Source organism: Bos indicus, chromosome 3, assembly GCF_029378745.1.
Source record: "Bos indicus isolate NIAB-ARS_2022 breed Sahiwal x Tharparkar chromosome 3, NIAB-ARS_B.indTharparkar_mat_pri_1.0, whole genome shotgun sequence".
Lineage (NCBI taxonomy): Eukaryota > Metazoa > Chordata > Mammalia > Artiodactyla > Bovidae > Bos > Bos indicus.
Genome location: NC_091762.1, coordinates 86,159,692 through 86,177,777, shown reverse-complemented (window position 1 = coordinate 86,177,777; position 18,086 = coordinate 86,159,692). Strand labels below are relative to the sequence as shown.

The following is an 18,086-nucleotide window of genomic DNA, read 5'->3' as shown; positions in this document are numbered from 1 at the left end:
AGGAAGGGGCTCTGAGTCAAGGAATACAGGCAGCCTCTACAGGCTGGAAAAGTGCATCAATGGATTCTGCCCAAGCGCCTCCAGAAGTAGCAGCCCTGCCCTCACCTTGACTTCAGTCCAGAGAAACTGGCTTCAGCCTTTTGACCTCTGGAATTATAAGACAATAAATGTGTGCTTTTTTAAGATTCTGCATTTTTGGTGATTTGGTACAGCGGCAGTAAGAAGCCAGAATCTCCTTATTTCTTTTTAAGAACAAAACTCAGGAGAAAACTCTGATTTCTTATCTTTTCTATTTCCTGCAGCATCAGTGAAGTCTCTTGGTTCCGCAGGATTCCAGTCTCTCCTGTGGTTTTCAATCACACTGTCAATAAACATGTTCAGTTTCTCCCATTTAATAAAGAGTTTGGTGGGGTCCTGGAAGGAAATTCATTATCCTTGCAAAGAAATTGTAGAGCTGATGGGGAAAACAGAACAGTCATGGAGACAAGTTGTTGTCGTTGTCTAGTCGCTAAGTTGTGTCTGATTCCTTTGCAACCCCATAGACCACAGCCCGCCAGGCTCCTCTGTCCATGGGATTTCCCAGGCAAGAATACTGGAGTGGGTTGCCATTTTATTTTCCAGGGGATCTTCCCAACCCAGGGATCAAAGCCACATCTCCTGCATTGACAAGTGGGTTCTTTAGCAGGGAGCCATTGGGGATGACAGTTTTCCACTTTTGAAGACAAAGAAACCATCTTCTCTTTCCATCTCTTCTATTCATTCATACTTAACCAGAAATGGTATGGACCTAACAGAAGCAGAAGATATTAACAAGAGGGGGCAAGAATACACAGAAGAACTATACAAAAAAGACCTTCACAACCCAGATAATCACGATGGTGTGATCACTCATCCAGAACCAGACATCCTGGAATGGGAAGTCAAGTGGGCCTGAGGAAGCATCATTATGAACAAAGTTAGTGGAGGTGATGGAATTCCAGTGGAGCTATTTCAAATCCTGAAAGATGATGCTGTGAAAGTGCTGCACTCAATATGCCAGCACATTCGGAAAACTCAGCAGTGGCCACAGGACTGGAAAAGGTCAGTTTTCATTCCAATCCCTAAGAAAGGCAATGCCAAAAAATGCTCGAACTACTGCACAATTGCACTCATCTCACACACTAGTAAAGTAATGCTCAGAATTTTCCAGGCCAGGCTTCAACAATACATAATCTGTGAACTTCCAGATGTTCAAGCTAGTTTTAGAAAAGACAGAGGAACCAGAGATCAAATTGCCAACATCTGCTGGATCATGGAAAAAGCAAGAGAGTTCCAGAAAATCATCTATTTCTTCTTTATTGACTATGCCAAAGCCTTTGACTGTGTGGATCACAAAAAACTATGGAAAATCCTGAAAGAGATGGGAATACCAGACCTCCTGACCCACCTCTTGAGAAATCTATACACAGGTCAGGAAGCAACAGTTAGAATTGGACATGGAACAGCAGACTGGTTCCAAATAGGAAAAGGAGTACGTCAAGGTTGTATATTGTCACCCTGCTTATTTAACTTATATGCAGAGTACATCATGAGAAACGCTGGGCTGGAGGAAGCACAAGCTGGAATCAAGATTGCTGGGAGAAATATCAATAACCTCAGATATGCAGATGACACCACCCTTATGGCAGAAAGTGAAGAACTAAAGAGCCTCATGATGAAAGTGAAAGAGGAGAGTGAAAAAGTTGGCTTAAAGCTCAACATTCAGAAAACGAAGATCATGACATCCGGTCCCATCTCTTCATTGTAAATAGATGGGGAAACAGTGGAAACAGTGGCAGACTTTATTTTTGAGTGGCTCCAAAATCACTGCAGATGGTGACTGCAGCCATGAAATTAAAAGATGCTTACTGCTTGTCAGCAAAGTTATGACCAACCTAGACAGCATATTAAAAAGCAGAGATATTACTTTGTCAACAGACGTCTGTCTAGTCAAGGCTATGGTTTTTCCAGTAGTCATGTATGGATGTGAGATTTGGACTATAAAGAAAGCTGAGTGCCAAAGAATTGTTGCTTTTGAACTGTGCTGTTGGAGAAGACTCTTGAGAGTCCCTTGGACTGCAAGGAGATCCAACTAGTCCATCCTAAAGGAAATCAACCTTGAATATTCATTGGAAGGACTGATGCTGAAGCTGAAACTCCAATACTTTGGCCACCTGATGTGAAGAACTGACTCATTGGAAAAGACCCTGATGCTGGGAAAGATTGAAGATGAGAGAAGAAGAGGACAACAGAGGATGAGATGGTTGGATGGCATCACCGACTCAATGGACATGAGTTTGGGTAAACTCCGTGTGTTGGTGATAGACAGGGAGGCCTGGTGGATTGCAGTCCATGGGGTCACAAAGGGTCAGACATGACTGAGTGACTGAACTGAACTGAACTGAATCATGAGAGTCACCCTGGACTCATCATCCCTATCTCAACCCTCTTTTCCTCTCTGGCAAATCATTTTGGCACTCCATTCAAAATATAACCAGTCTTGGACCACTTCTCACCATTCCATCTGCTTTGTCATCCTCATACAAAACACTAACATTTCTTACCTGGATGCTGTAAAGCCTCCAACATTTTTCCTGATTCTCTCCTAACCTCCTTCCCAGTCTATTTTCCACTGAGCTGCCCAAGGGATCATTTAACAGTTTAATGGGATCATTTCACTTTTTGGCTCTCAATCCTCCAATGACTTTCCAAGGCATTTAGACAAATTCTACATCCTTCTCCTGGCCTGGAGCTCTACATAATCTGGTGCCTCACCCTCCTGTTGCCTCCTCGGCTATCACTCTCTGCCATCTTGTTCTCTTTACTCGTTCCAGTCCAGCCCCATTGGTCTCTGCAAAAACATAAAGGATTTTCTTCTTTAGGACTCTGCATTTGCTATTCCTTGCACACAGAATGCTCTTCCTCTGAAATCCATATAACTCCAATTACTAACTTCATTAAACTGAAAGTGTTATATGCTCAGTCAGGTACTGCTCAAATGTCACTTACTTGAACCTGTCTTACCTGACGTTCCTATAATGAGCAGCTCATCTGGTACCTCTTTCCCTTATTTTGCTTTATTTCTTTTTCTTGGTGATTGTCACGTGTGTGTGTGTATGTGTGTGTGTGTATGTGTATGTATCTTTGTGTGTATTAGCTCTGCTCCTTTCTAGTTATTGGGCTTCCCTGGATTCTCAGTTGGTAAAGAATCTGCCTGCAGTGCAGGAGACATGGGTTTGATCCCTAGGTTAGGAACATCCTCTAGTGAAGAGAATGGCTACCCATGCTGGTATTCTTGCCTGGAGAATCCCATGGACAAAGCAGCCTGGCAGGCTACAGTCTATGGGGTTGAGACTTTGGCAACAATAATATTATTAATAATGATGATGATGATGTAATTTGTCACTACATAGCTTAACTTGCTGCCCATAGGGCACAAGGGTTATTTTCTTGGCAGAATCACATGAGATCCATATTAAATATCCTTAACACAGAGTGAATGGACAACTATGTGGATTTGCTTACACATTCCCATATCTGCTTGCACACTTTAGGGTGCTTCATTTTATCTTTAAAAGATTATTATAATATTAACTGAGGTAGAGTGTACAATTGTCCAATAGTGCCTGATCTATTTTGGGTCTCTAAAAATACATATTACCTCTGTCCCACTGTACCATCCAACCTTCCCAGGAATTTCTTTTCCCTGACAATAGTCAGTGAGGTACCCCTGAGGTCCCAGACTTCCTAGGTTCTGTCTTAATAGGAAGGAAGAAAATGGAATTACTGGATGGGAGAATTACCATTACAGAAGTGGGAATAAGGAACGTTATTCAAAAACAACATTGACAGTAGTCATCTTAAAAGCTCACATTCATTATGCCCATTTAATGTACCAGGATTCATGCTAACTGCTTATTCAGTTTTGGTGAAATGTGTCCATAAATCTCCAAGCAGTGTTGCTTGTTAAAAGTGAATAAATCTTCCTTTAGATACCTGAGGGTTTATTTATCTCAACCCTTGGGGCTGATTTCCCTTAGAAATGTCTTCCAAATCCAGAAAAGGGGCTGAGAGACCAAGCGGCTGAGCAGAGGTTTTGACAGACTCAAAACCTTAGCAGGACAAAAGAGGAAGGCAGGAACTACCAAGGAAGGGGTGAGGTTTGAATCCCTTAAATCCATATCCTACAAGTTTAGAATATAATGTCATGTATGGATGGGTAAGTAGTACAACCGCTTGGAAACATTTAAGTTTTTTATGACCAGGTGTACATGCAAGAGAAATGAGCACGTGTGTCTACATGAACAACTGAACAAGAACATGGCAGCTTTATTCACAACATCTCCCAAACTGGAAATCCTCCACATGTACATCAATGAAGATAATACAGAAAAAAAAATCAGTAACATATTCAAACAGTAGAAAACTATGCAGAGTGAAAATAAGAGCATCTAACCCAGATGAGTCTGAAAGCAGTGTGCTCGGGGAGAGCCAGAACAGAAAGGCACCTCTGATGGAGGGTGGAGATGGGGGTAGGGAGGGGCACGGAGAGCAGGGGCTCAAAAATGATGACAGCACTGTGCTTTTAAAGAGCACAGGTGCACGTGTATATGTCATGTAGAGTGCTGTACTATACATGAATGCTAGAGATGTTCTTTGTCTACAGTAAATATGTAAAATATTACCAAAAACACTAAAGTCAACAGATTGCTTTCAAATAAGCTTGTGTTGAAGTCATTTTCAAAATATTACTCTTTAGCTGAAAAGGAATAGAAGAGTCCATCTCATCTGTGTCTAACACCAGCCCAATATCCTAATCCAAGATAGGAAGTGAGAACTGCCTTACACGGCACCTCACTGATGTCTGCAGATACATGGCCTCATCCATCAGCCTCAGCAGCTCCTGGACTGTCCTGGTAGTCAAACAGCTCCCCAAAGGCGATGGAACAAACAATATTGGAAACTGCATTGTTGATTGTGAAGTGAGGGTCGAAAGGCTGTTCTGGAGGCAGAAGAAGAGGTGGAGGCTTCAGATTCTTTCTATTTTCCAGAGTCTATTCCACGTGACACATGACACACTGATTACGACCACCCCTGAGACTGGACCCACAGCCCTCTGCACAGGGTCTGACATGCAGCAAGTACTACGTCAGTGCCTGGGGGCCAGTCTGATTACCAGGATTTTAAAACCTACAATATGCTTTAAATCCATGTTCTTATTTTGAATTCTCAAACTCCACAAGGGCAGGTCATGGCTGCTGTTTGCTGTCATTCCCTTGGGGCCCTCACAGTGCTGGGTGCAGGACACGCATGTAGGCACTCATTCATCATCTGTTAGTGAACCTATGAGCCACGGTTCCTGCACCTGTCTTATGACATGCTCACCGTTCTCCTCTCCTACTGTCTGGATGAGGTAGGCGGCCTCTTCCTGAATGCATTCCTCTAAGATCTTCCTTCCTAAACCAAAGTTCCTCAGAGTTGTCAGGGCGGACCTTCTTTGCTCCTTCCATATGTGGCCATTAGACATGATCAAGCCTGGGAAAAAGAAAACCAAGGTTATGAAAAGAAAGTCAACAAGACCCACGAGCAACAATGTACCAGATGGAAGGAAGGAGAAGGGTTTAGGGTGTTTGAAACTATTCAGAGAAAGAAAAAATCCCAAAGCAAAGGATATAAGCAACTCACATTTACTGATTGCTTGTAGGGCTGGACACTTTGGCATTTGTAATGTATTATGTAATTAAGTACTCACAGAACCTCTCTGAGGTACGTCTTATCATACCTGCCACATCCTGAAAGTTTTATTGATAAGAAAAATAAGGCACGGGGATAAAAATAAACTCTGCAAAGTCACAGAGTGAGTAAGCAGCTGGACAGGCTTTCAAAATCAAGTCTGCTTGACTCAAAAGGCCATGCTTGGATGACTTGTTGCATAAAAAGTACACTGAAGTAGATATTATGCTACATATTAAGAATTAATTTATGGATTAGTGAAAACCCATATTCATAAGGAGAAAGGCTTTCATCTAACCTGATCTTAAAAAGAGAAATGAATCACTCGACAAATCAAGGAAGTATAAACAGTCTGTGCAGAAGGAACAACACAGGCAAAGGAAAAAAAAATCCATCTTTGTGTGTTCAATAAATGATCATTTATTTCGTAATACATGTGAGGTCATCACCCTTTCATTTCTTCACTTCAGAGCACCCTTCAACTCCTTCTCACTTCTGCCTTTGCCCTCCACCACAACAAGGACATGACCTTCCCTGCCATCCAGTCCAGGATCCTCTCAATCTCAGTTTGAAATGTCAGCTGCAGGAGACACTTCTTTCTTGGAACACTCTTCCAATGGTGTCCAGGTCACACACTCTACAGATTTCCCTCCCAATTCTCTGATCACAGAGATATTCCCGTATCTTTCATTAACTCATCTTCTATAGAATTTTGAAATGATGGAGCTCTTCAAGATGAGGTCTGAAGTCTCTTCTTTCCTTATCTATGCTCCATTTTGGGGAAAATCTCATTAACTCCTAAAATTTTAAGTGAAATCTACTTATAATGAACATCTATTTCGATCTCTCAGCTCTGGACATATATGTAAGTGCCTGCTTGACTCTGCTGATTTATAGGCATTTCACACTCACGAATCTATGACTGAATTCACACTTTACTCTATACAACTCTGCACCCAGGCCAGCCAACACCTCCTCCACAGCTTATCCCTTTTCTTTATCTACAAATTTGGGTGTCTACCTCAACGCCTCATTCTCTCTCTCTCTAGGTCATCCTGTCTTACTGGATTTGCCTCCTGAGTAACTTAAATCCATGTATCGTCGTGGCCACTCTCCTGGTCTAATCTGCTGTCATTTCTCTCCACCTCCCTAGTCCAAGCCAGCACCTCGTCTCACCTAAAATGCTGCAATAGTCTCTTGCTCCCTTTATTCCATTCTTCACATTGTAGTTTAGAGAAGTCTTTAAAATGTACCATGTAAGTATGATGATCCCTTTCTATACTGAAACCATGCAGGAGCTTCCATTGTTATTAGGTTAAAAAGCTACATCCTTAATGAGAACTTGCATGAACTCTTCCTGCTTGAATTCAGCAGCTTTATCTCCATTTAATCTCTGTTCTTCCTACACTGCTGCTGCTGCTGCTGCTAAGTCGCTTCAGTCGTGTCCGACTCTGTGCAACCCCATAGACGGCAGCCCACCAGGCTCTACCGTCCCTGGGATTCTCCAGGCAAGAGCACTGGAGCGGGTTGCCATTTCCTTCTCCAATGCATGAAAGTGAAAAGTGAAAGTGAAGTCGCTCAGTCAAGGGACCCCAGTTACTGCAGCCTACCAGGCTCCTCTGTCCATGGGATTTTCCAGGCAAGAGTACTGGAGTGGGGGTGCCATTGCCTTCTCCAACACTGGCCACCTTCAATTCCTCAGTTCTGTGTTCATCTTCCCACCCCAGAGATGTTTCCCATTATATTCCCTCTGCCTGATAGTTTCTTAACTTTATTAAAATAATTGTTACTTATGTTAGCTTTTCCTGAGTCTCAGGATGTTAGATACTCCTAAGAAGTGCATCCTGCTCTTATCTTCAGAACACTATGGCTTTAAATCATTAGAGAAATTGATACTGCTTTCCTGAATGGAGTGTAAGTTACAGAAACACAAGGGTTTTGTCACTCTCCTCATTGTTTTGCCACTGGTGCCTAGCACCAGGCTTCACATGACAAATAACAGAGCGAAATGATGTAGAGTTAATGGATGAAATATTGCAAAGAGGAATTGAGAAAAACTTGAAAAAAATGGTACTTTGGTAGAAGAATATATTTCAGCTTTTCATTTAGATTTTTAAATGTGCAAGTTTATTTTACGATCATTTTAAGTATTCATGCCAAACTCTTATAGACTGTAGGCTCAAAGTACCTGGTGAGCACAGCCTTAATAACAGGACATAAGAAATTAGAGGCAAGAAGGGATCACACAATCAGCAGGAGGAAGCTGATCCACCTCCATTTTTCTGGGGAAGAGATCTGAATGGGAAAGTAGAAACAGAGCCTGGGAATGCATTGCCTTTCCTCTGCTTCAACAACACATTACATCACTGAATGATGAGGATACTTATTTATCAAAGTGTCCTGAGTGAGTTCACGCAGGTGAAGCTGCTTCTCCCAAATCCCTGACATTAACACTGACCCTGCCAGGTGCCCTGAGGGGGTGCCTTCAACCGGGAAATGAGGGACTCAGCTTCCTTGAGGGGCAGGAACTTATGAGGGGGCTGGTCCCTGAAGTACTGGAGAATTACAGTCACAAAAGTACATTTCAGAGACTACAAGAATATCAAACATTCACCTCTTTCATTAGTCAAGAAACTTACCATGTTTCTTAAAGATATTCTCTTGGATACGCTGTATGGGGTGGTTCACAAGTTTTGGTCCTGGTAGACAAGGGCTTCTTTGATTTTGGGCAATCCACTTAAAAAAAACTGTAGAAAATCCACCCATTTCCAGGCTAATCATGTTCCCATATTTCTTCACAATCTGAAAAACAGTGGAATGATCACAGGTAAGTATGCACAGGTATGTGTGTCCAGGAATGAAGGGTGTATGTTGCTGATGGAACGTACATAGAGAGGAGTCTGTGTGTGGAGTGTTGTGTGTACACCTTGGTAGGATGGGGATGTTTCTACCTGTCTTCATTTATCCTCCTCTCAACTAGACTCCATTATAGGACATGTGCATTCATTATAAACATTCACTCATATGTTCAACCTACTTGAATTGAGTGAGCATGAACCACTGCAGCCTGAGAATAAGGCAGAAAGATATAATAAAGCCCTCATTTCCTCCAGGTTTGCCCAACCTCTTCAATTGCCATGCACTGATGCTCCTCCAAGTCACCTAGAACTCCATGGACTGTGTCACCCCATGAGAGAAAACATCATGGATTTAGTCTCATTCCACCACCCTGCTCCCATATTAAAGACCAAGCCTGAATTCAAGCCTTCCACTGTCCAGTTTATTCATCACTAGCATAGTAAGTCTGTCTTGTTAGAAAGAGCAGAACCAAGGTTCTATCTTAGTCTGGTCTGCCTCTAAAGTATATGTCTTTCTCTAAGAAAGGGTAGGATGGGAATCAGATTTTTTACTTCATTTTGTTGAACACCTGGAAGAACTTCTAGGGTTTTATTTAAAAAAGATTTCTCAATTAATTTAGAATATATAATAAGGATTTTTTTGGAACTACTGAAAATCTCAGGTTAAGCTAAAGGGCTCCTCACAGAAAAGGTATACAACCTGGGATTTCAGCTTGAAGCACCTTCTGAAATGAATTTCTTCAGAATTTCATCTCTGCCAATTCTCTGCCTGTGTATATTTTCAGTCCAAAGGGACTGGATCAAACACTGTAATGGTACTGTGTAAACATGGATAGGTCAGATGAGTCCTGAAGCCCTGGTATTGATGATGGTAATGTCTACCAATTCTTAAGCATGTCATGCCAGTCACTGGGCCAATTGCTTTACATGGATATAAATGTGTGAGCCACAGTCATCTGAGAATACTTTGTCAGGTAGAGAATATTATTCCATGTACAACAGGCAAGTCATCAAAAAAGAAATAATTTAAAAGAATAAGAGAGGTTAAAAATAAGGTGGTTCAAGAGGCTAACACAGACTTAAAATCAGAAATGATTATAGAAAAACAAGGATTAACATAGGAGCTAAAAAAAAAGGCAAATAAAAGTAATAGGTTACAAGAAGTTTATCCTATGAAGGATAAAAATATCAAATGTAGGATTAAGCACTTAAATAATAAAATAGAGCAAAATAAATGTTTAGAATAAAAAAATTAGAAATGGTAAGTTAGTGAGATGAGATAAGTTGAGCGAGATTCTATCATTTTGGTTTGGTTAAACCCAAAACCAACTGACCAAAGGTACAAAAAGAGAAAAAGGAAAAAAAGAAAAGTATACCAATTCTTGTTTTGTTTTTATTTTTAATTGAAGGATAATTACAGAATTTTGTTGTTTTCTGTCAAATATCAACATGAATTGATAGGAGTATGGGAGTATACCAATTCTTACTCCCACTAGCAGTAGTGAGAGGGTCTGTTCCTCTGAACACTCACTGAGCAGTGTCTGTGTGTGTGGGGGGGGGGGCGGGGGGGTGGGGATTGGTGGAGGCTTGGGCACAAGGGAGGGTAAGATTCTCTCACTTGCTAAATTGTGTTTTTAAATGTCCCAATGTGCTTGCATTGCTGTTATAATTAACAAGTGTTTCTAACCAATGAAGCACAATAAAGAAACCTAAGGACATACAAAATAAAGTCTCATAACAGTAGTTCATATTTTTTTGAATCACAGAATCCTTTAAGAAACTAGTGTATGTCAGGGATCTCCTCTCCAGGAAAGTCCTGTACACATGAATACAGTTTCAGGGGTTCACCAATCCCCGGGAGTACATGAACACCCACTAAGACTCCAGGTTTCAAAGGCAGTTTTTCTTGGGGTTATGCCAGGTTTCTGAGAACAGTCTGTGGAAATCAAATTCAAATTCAATCCAACAGGCTTTTATGAAATGCTTCCGAGTTGCCAGGCACCATCCGACATTGCTATGTTACATGTGGGGACAATACACAGATCAATGTGCTATGGTGTTTTCCTAAAGCATCAGGGTCTCTTGGTAAAAGAACACTACAGAAAAAATTAATGCACAGTGGAAGATGATATATGTTACAGTGCTGATGGAAAGGGAAATGGAGATATCGAAAGAAGAAATCAATTTCCACTCCAGATATGGGAGAAAGCTTCTAAGAGAAGATGGTATTTGAGCCAGTGAAAGGACACCTATTGTAAAGACAAAGATATTTATGCTCTGTGAATGGCATACACAAATGCACTGATAGGAAAATGTGGGCCTTTGGGAACCAGTGAGCTCTCCTGTCTGACTGCAGTGAAGATTCATTAATGAGAACTAACCTTGTGGTTGGTCAAGGCCAAGCCCTGGGGGTACAGGTTAAATTAATTAAATTAATTTAATGTTTAAATTACTTGCAGTGTAATGGAACATATCAATAGGTAGTCAGTTCTCATTATTGCCATTCTGTGCAATAAATTATTTGATAGGGGTTATATAAGAAGCACATAAGGAACTCCAGGGGCTAGGATAGGTTCTTGGAAAAATTACCAGTCATTTCTGTAGCGAGATGAGGGACAAGGCTGAAGTCTGGCAGGTAATGTGAGCTGGACCAAGGATATCTTAATGTCGAGTGAAATATTTCAGATCTTGTTTTGTTTGCAATTGGAAAATTGAATACAAGAGGTAACAACAGTGAGTGCTTAAGAATTTGGATTTTGAAGTCATACAAATTCTTTTCTCTCAGGCAGATTCTACTTGTTATTTTATGTGTGATTTTTGGTCAAGTTATTAACTTACTTGTGTTTCAGTTTTCAAATGCATAGTATGAGGGCCATTACTAGTTCTCATCTTTAAAACTGTGGTGATAAGTAACTATAATACTAAAACTAATAATAAAATTATTTATTGTTATTGATATACTTGGGAGTGTATTTTAGCAAAAGGACTCTGATTAGACCTGGACAAAGGAATGGAAGGAAGTTGCCAGAGAGTAGACTGATGGAGCCCACGAAGCAGTCAGGCTAGAGAAGTGATGCCTGCTATATAACCAACAAACGGCTTTCCTTGAGTTTGTTACTATAAAGTTTTCAAGAAAGGGGGAGGGTATTAGAGAAAGATATAAGCATCAGTTGTGTGCATCAGTAAACTGATTGGTTTATTTGGTTCTTATAACAACCCTACAATGTAGTCGCGGTTTTCAGAAAAGGAGACACAGAGATTTAGTGCATAGCTGATGGGCATAAAGTTGGGCTCTTTCTAACTCACTCTGTAGGTCTTACCTTTAAATGAAAGCATGGAGATATTCTGTCTCTTCTTCTAAGTGAAGGACTACATAAGTGTTAACTGGCCACATGACTTCCCACTTCCCATCAAAAACCACATTTCTGGGGCGCCAGTGGAACATGAGTAGTGGTGATGCGTACATCTTCTAGGTCGTGTCCTTAAAGGAAAGGTACTCCTCTCTACTTCCCACTCCTCTTTCTGGTCCAGAACCCATATGTGACAGTGCTGCAGGAGCAGAACAACAAGACGGAGCACTGAAGTTTTGGATGACCTTGTGGAACAAAGTAGCCTTCCTATCCTGGTCTTCCCTGCCTACATCTCAACTTATTTGTGAGACAGAAATAAATCTCAACCTTTTTTATATGACTGTATGTCCTCACAAATACATTTATCCATCATACTTATTACTTTTCTACCTTAGTCCAAAAATGTTTTCTTCTTCACATAAATGTTCTTACAATAAACCATATGGCTATGGCAGAGAAAGTTAAGAAAATGTGGGGAAAGGAAGGAAAGTGGTCACAGTTAGGGAGCCCTGATGGGAGATGATTATAAAGCAGAGGAAAAAGCCTACAACAAGATTTTTAGGTGGCTCTTAAGGAAAAAGTGTGAGAAGCAAGTGAAAACACTACTAACATCTAAGCAGGCAAATGATAATTTTAAATGATTAGTGAGAGGAGATTGCAGGTCAGGGAGTTGAAAAATGAAGGGCTCAGTCCTTGTAGGGATGGGTGCAATTCAGTTGAAAAGTGGTGAGGATTTAGGTAGGTGGCTCAGCTGGTAAAGAATCCACCGGTAAAGAATCCACAGGCAGTGCAGGAGACCTGGGTTCAATCCCTGGATAGGGAATATCCCTTGGAGATCTATCCATTCCAGTATTCTTGCCTGGAGAATTACATGGACAGAGGAGCCTGACAGGCCCCAGTCCAGGGGGTTGCAAACAGTCGGACACGACTGAACCACTAACACATTACCATTTTACACATGGGAAACTGCCTCTCAGAGGGAAAGAACAGCATTCCCCTGACCCCTCACCAGGGATCAGGTGATCCTATTACAAATAGCATGTCCCAATAATATGTAACAAGACACACACTTAAATAGTAAACAGTTAATATTTCATTCCTAGAAAACATAGGTGTAATCATGCCAGCTGCTGGGGAGAAGTGAAAAGCTCAAAGCCGATGCCTGCTTTAGCCTCAGAATTCCCATCCTCCCGCCCTGGGTACCTGGAATGGCCCTTGTCCTGCAGGCCAGGGTCAGGACGTGTCCGGGCACCTCTGCCCGCTCCTACCTGCTGAAGCGACAGGTGTAACTGCTTCAAGTCCAGATGGAAGAAGTTGCCTAAGAAGGGCAGTCCTGGGGGCCCTGGCGGGTAGTTCTTTCCACGCCGCCTTTTGAGATGAGCAACGAAGAGAAAGGCGGCTGCCCCCATCAGAAGCACCCGGGACGGGGCGCGGCCCAGAATGCTGCGGTCCGGGCTCCGCCAGGGAGCCCAATACCTCCAGCTTGGCTGCGAAGTCTGGCCCCTCTTTCGCAGTCCAAAACACCAGAGAACCAGATGGTCTCTTCCTCTTTGTTCTCAACACCGCCAGCCTTCCATGCCCCGCACCGTTGCCGCCCCCTTCCTGGCCCCCTGTTCCACTGCGCCCCTCCCCTGCCCCACCTGGCCCCCAGGGTCAGCCTCCAGACCCGTCCTTCCTTAGGGTCCTCCTCTTGCTCCTCGACATCCCCCTAAACTGGCCCCTACAGGCTCTGCTCCTTCCCTCTACTCCTCAGCCTGACTGCTGCTCACTAGATGTCTAGCGTGAGACTCCCGGGAGAACTTGCTTGGGTCTCGGAAAAGGCCAGGCTAGAAGCGTGGTTTTTGGTTTTGGTTTTGGTTTTGGTTTTGCTAAAGAACCTCATTCTTTGAGGCCAAGGGTGCTCTAAAGTTTATAGTTTCATTGCTTGTCAGAGAGCGCCACAGATGCTTGAGTTTGTGTTTTTCAATCACCTTCTCATCGAATGATTGGAACTGAGCCTAAGGAACAATCAGAAAAACAACAGCACCTGACATTTCTTGTCTCTTACAATATACCTGCCATCACATTAGCCTCTTCACATAGATAGCTTCAACGACAAAATTACCCATGTGCCGTTCTTGGTTCCATGTAGCAGTTAAGGAATACTAAAATTTTTCAAACAAAATTTGAGGGAATTTGTTGCTAGTAGACCTGCCTTACGAGAAAAGTTAAAGTTCTTCAGAAAGTAGGAAAATATATAGGTCAGAAACACAGATCTAAGGAAAGAAAGGAGATTAGAGAAAAAGCAAATTAGGGTTATTAAATCTCTTATTTTCTAATTCTTAATTGGTCTAAGAGTTTGTTCAAAATAAAAATAGTAATGATTTATTTATTATAGCTTACAGATAAGTGATATGAATGATGCAATGTTGGAAAGGATAGAAGGAAAGAATTAGGAAAATGCTGTTACAAGGTACTTGAAGTACCAACCAAGCAATTAAATGATATTTGAATGTATGTTTGAATCAGTTGGAAATGTATACTATGAACTGTAGGGCAATCACTTATGTTTTAAAAAAAGATAAAGAATGAAAAATAAACTCAAAATGGATTAAAGATCTAAACGTAAGACCAGAAACTATAAAACTCCTAGAGGAGAACATAGGCAAAACACTCTCCGACATACATCACAGCAGGATCCTCTATGACCCACTTCCCAGAATATTGGAAATAAAAGCAAAAATAAACAAATTGGACCTAATTAAATTTAAAAGCTTCTGCACAACAAAGGAAAGTATTAGCAAGGTGAAAAGACAGCCTTCAGAATGGGAGAAAATAATAGCAAATGAAGCAACTGACAAACAACTAATCTCAAAAATATACAAGCAACTCCTACAGCTCAACTCCAGAAAAATAAATGACCCAATCAAAAAATGGGCCAAAGAACTAAATAGACATTTCTCCAAAGAAGACATACAGATGGCTAACAAACACATGAAAAGATGCTCAACATCACTCATTATCAGAGAAATGCAAATCAAAACCACTATGAGGTATCATTTCACGCCAGTCAGAATGGCTGCGATCCACAAGTCTACAAGCAATAAATGCTGGAGAGGGTGTGGAGAAAAGGGAACCCTCTTACACTGTTGATGGGAATACAAACTAGTACAGCCACTATGGAGAACAGTGTGGAGATTCCTTAAAAAACTAGAAATAGAACTGCCTTATGATCCAGCAATCCCACTGCTGGGCATACACACTGAGGAAGCCAGAAGGGAAAGAGACATGTGTACCCCAATGTTCATCGCAGCACTGTTTATAATAGCCAGAACATGGAAGCAATCTAGATGTCCATCAGCAGATGAATGGATAAGAAAGCTATGGTACATATACACAATGGAGTATTTACTCAGCCATTAAAAAAAATACATTTGAATCAGTTCTAATGAGGTGGATGAAACTGGAGCCTATTATACAGAGTGAAGTAAGCCAGAAAGAAAAACACCAACACAGTATACTAATGCATGTATATGGAATTTAGAAAGATGGTAACAATAACCCTGTACATGAGACAGCAAAAGAGACACTGATGTATAGATCAGTCTTATGGACTCTGTGGGAGAGGGAGAGGGTGGGAAGATTTGGGAGAATGGCATTGAAACATGTATAATATCATGTATGAAACGAGTCGCCAGTCCAGGTTCAATGCACGATACTGGATGCTTGGGGCTGGTGCACTGGGACGACCCAGAGGGATGGTATGGGGAGGGAGGAGGGAGGAGGGTTCAGAATGGGGAACACATGTATACCTGTGGCGGATTCATTTCGATATTTTGCAAAACCAATACAATATTGTAAAGTTTAAAAATAAAAAAAAAATTGAAAAAAAGATAAAGAATGGACATGCTAAGACAGAAGAGAAAATGTAATTATCCAAAATACTCAATTAAAATCAGAGAAGAGTGTAAAAGGGTGAAAAACAGAAAATAAATAAAAATCAATAGCAATAAATAGAAGGCAGTAATGAATATGATTGGGTTTTATATATGACATTGGCAGAGACAGTTTTAGCTCAGCATCAAAACAACAAAATACTTAGGAAAAAACTTAACCAAGAAGACAAAAGACTTATACATTGAAAACTATGAACTACAGAAAACCCCCTACATACAAAGCTTCAAGTTGCAAACTTTCAAAGATGTGAACGTGGGGCTTCCAGTGTTGGGCATGAGTGAAACTGCAGTTTGCCCTCTGTCTCCTATTGCTGATGATCCTTCAGCTCTACCATTTCCCACCTCCACTTGCTCCTCCTCTAGTCAATAACTGTTGTTACTTGTCAGTTCATCTGATGCCATCCCCTGCAAGCCAGCTGTTGTAATATACCACTGTACTTTTCAAGGTACTATAAGATTTAAAATGTTTTCTTTATTTTTGTGTTTTTTATGTATTGTATGAAGATTATTATAAACCTGTAACAGTACGGTACTATATAGCTGATTGTGATAGTTGGGTACCTAGGCTAACTTAATTGGACTTATGAACAAAATTAGACTTATGAATGTGCTCTCAAAATGGAATTCTTTAGTATATAGGGGACATACTGTATTGTTGAACAAAATTAAAGAAGACACAAATAAATGGAAATATCTCATGTTGTGAACTGGAAAGCTTAACATTATAAAAATGTCCAGGTTATTATACTATTATAATAGTATGAAGTAAAAAATGATTAATATAGAAAAGTTAATTTCCTACTTAATTACCTGTAGTGAACAACTGGAGTTTGAAATTAAAAACTCAATATCATTTACATAAGCACCAAAACAGAAACAAGAACAAAAGAATGATGATATACTTAGTTGTATATTAACAACAAGAGGAAAACTACAAAACCGTGATGAAAGAAACCAAAGGAAAGACAAGGAATGGAGAGATATTCTATGGACATCGATAGGAAGAAAATATCATTAAGGTGTCAATTCTTCCCAAATCTATACATAAATGAAAAAATGTGTATATAATTTAATGAATTCCTAAACAAAATTGATGCTTTTGAACTGTGGTATTGGAGAAGACTCTTGAGAGTCCCTTGGACTGCAAAGAGATCCACCCTGTCCATTTTAAAGGAAATCTGTCCTGAATATTCATTGGAGGGACTGATGCTGAAGCTGAAACTCTAATACTTTGGCCACCTGATGCGAAGAACTGACTCACTGGAAAAGACCCTAATGCTGGGAAAGATTGAAGGCAAGAGGAGTAGCGGACAACAGAGGATGAGATGGTTGGATGGCATCACCGACTTGATGGACATGAGTTTGAGTAAGCTCCAGGAGTTGATGATGGACAGGGAAGCCTGTTGTGCTGCGGTCCATGGGGTCAAAAAGAGTCAGACATGACTGAGTGGCAGAACTGAACTGAACTGAAAACAAAATTCCAGTGGGTTATTTAAATGTTATTGACAAATTGAAAATTGATTCTAAAAATTATGGAAAGATAAAAGGTCCTTGGAATGTACAACAGAAAGTATCAAGACTAATGTAAAGTATGTAGTTAGTAATAATATATCAATACTGACGCATCAATTATAACATGCAAGTTGTTAATCATATGAGAATATGGGGGGTAGTGAATGAGTATATGGAACTGTATTCTCCACTCAAATTTTCTGTAAATCTGTAAAACAAAATCCACAAACTGATTCTCAAGTTTATATAGAAAGGTCAAAGACCTGGAGTAGCAAACACATTATAAAAGAAGAACAAATTTGGAGGATGGACACCCCCTTGTCTTCAAGACTTACTATAAAGTTGCCTAATCAGAACATGTGGTATTGGTGAAAGAATATACAAATAGATCATGAGAAAATAATAGAAACTCCAGAAAAAGAGTCACATCAATAGTCAACTGTTCCTTGACAAAGGAGCAAATGCTATTCAGTGGAAAAAGGATCATCTTTTGCAGAAGGCATGTGTGAGCAACTGGATTATCCACATATAAAAATGAACCTGGTCACCAATCCTACACTTTTCACAAGTTAACTGAAAATAAATTACAAATCCGAATGTAAAGCTCACAACTATAAAACTCCTAGAAAACAACAAAGTAAAATACCTAGATGACACTAGATGGCAATGACTTTTTAGAT

The 18,086-nt window shown here is 40.6% G+C and overlaps 1 protein-coding gene and 1 pseudogene across 1 annotated transcript in view; both read right to left on the bottom strand.

Moving 5' to 3' along the window:
* Window positions 1-2,876: 2,876 nt before the first annotated feature.
* LOC109556860 (cytochrome P450 2J2-like) lies at window positions 2,877-11,471 on the bottom strand (annotated as a pseudogene).
* The window catches only part of LOC109556228 (cytochrome P450 2J2-like), a 75,754-nt gene continuing 66,085 nt past the window's right edge, over window positions 8,418-18,086 (bottom strand). Inside the window, exons 9-10 of the transcript XR_011565867.1 lie at window positions 11,930-12,158; window positions 8,418-8,553 (exon numbers count right to left, since the gene is read on the bottom strand). The gene's annotated coding sequence lies outside the window, so the exon portion shown is untranslated. The remainder of the gene's footprint in view (window positions 8,554-11,929; window positions 12,159-18,086) is intronic.